Below are 1,427 nucleotides of genomic sequence, written 5' to 3' on the forward strand. Positions count from 1 at the left end.
TTTTTATTTTTTATTTTTTATTTTTTATTTTTTATTTTTTATTTTTTATTTTTTTATTTTTTAGTGTAGTGCCAGATGAGATGTCCCATTCCTAAAGCAACACATGGGCAGTTTTAGGAATACTCATTTATAAAGTGGTTCTGCAGCAGAGCAGTGTCATATTTTGCTAATGTCAAAATCTGGAAATGGGAGATAAAAGAGCAGCTTTCACCTCAGAGGAAACAAAGGCATGAGAGGTGAAGCTGTGGGGAAAAAAATTCATGGTGATCTTTTTTTTTCTTCTCCCTCCACTGAGCAACCACAGGGTTCTGTGACTGTTTTCTGTCAGAAGAGATTAAAGATGGATTGGAAAGCAAAGATGGATTTCAGAGTTGCTCCTCTAGGGATGGACAATGCTGACTTCCATAAACTAAACCATAATTTCACAGAAATGCTTGGAGAATCCTGCTTGGAAGTTGTGCAATGGGGGTGAAAAAATACAAAAATTTTTTATCCAAAATATCCAGAGTCCTTTTCTTTACCATAACATTAATTCTGTTTATGGGAGTAGGAACATACAAATCTGTGAAATAGAGAAAAGCTGGTTTATTCTTGCCTTAAAGTCAAACTGCATTGTAGGATTTGCTAATAAAAGAAAAGGGATTAATGGAGAGGACACACTTTGTAGAAATGGTGCTCTGGGAAAGAAATACAACTTCTCTATGTCCACACCAGCATGGATTTTCTGTGTTCTTACTCCCAGGTCATTGTGTTTCATCTCTGGGAGGGTGTTTGGACAAATTTGGGCTGGGATTTGAATGAAGCCATTTAATTTCTGCCTCATTTGTAGCTTTTACTGAATCTACTCAGCTCCATCTGTTCAGGGAGGGAGCTCTGTAAGCTGAGCAGGGAATAGGGAAATAACGATTCAAATAGAAATAATTGTTAGAACAGAAAAACTTTGATGAGTCTGGAAAGGGAAACATGGATTTGGGTAAAAAATAAACAGTGGTGCATTTGAAATGGGCACCCTGGACATGGAGATGGGCCCTGATTTCATGGAATCACAAAATCATGGAGTGGTTTAGGTTGGAAGGGACCTCAAAGCTCATCCAGAGCCACCCCTGCCATGGCAGGGACACCTCCCACTGTCCCAGGTGCTCCCAATGTCCAGCCTGGCCTTGGGCACTGCCAGGGATGGGAAATCTAATATGATAGAAATAAGAAATAGGAATAGGAATAGGATTAGGAATAGGAATAGGAATGGAAATGGAAATAGAAATAGAAATGGAAATGGAAATGGAAATGGAAATGGAAATGGAAATGGTAATGGAAATGGAAATGAAAATGGAAAGAATAGGAATAGGAATAGGAATAGGAATAGGAATAGGAATAGGAATAGGAATAGGAATAGGAATAGGAATAGGAATAGGAATAGGAATAGGAAT

General features: G+C 38.1%; 1 protein-coding gene across 1 annotated transcript in view; it reads left to right on the forward strand.

Annotated features, from left to right (window-relative positions):
• SIM2 (SIM bHLH transcription factor 2) overlaps nucleotides 1-1,427 on the forward strand; it is a 57,232-nt gene that overhangs the window by 26,554 nt on the left and 29,251 nt on the right. The window lies entirely within an intron of this gene.

This window comes from Parus major, chromosome 1, assembly GCF_001522545.3.
Source record: "Parus major isolate Abel chromosome 1, Parus_major1.1, whole genome shotgun sequence".
Classification (NCBI taxonomy): domain Eukaryota; kingdom Metazoa; phylum Chordata; class Aves; order Passeriformes; family Paridae; genus Parus; species Parus major.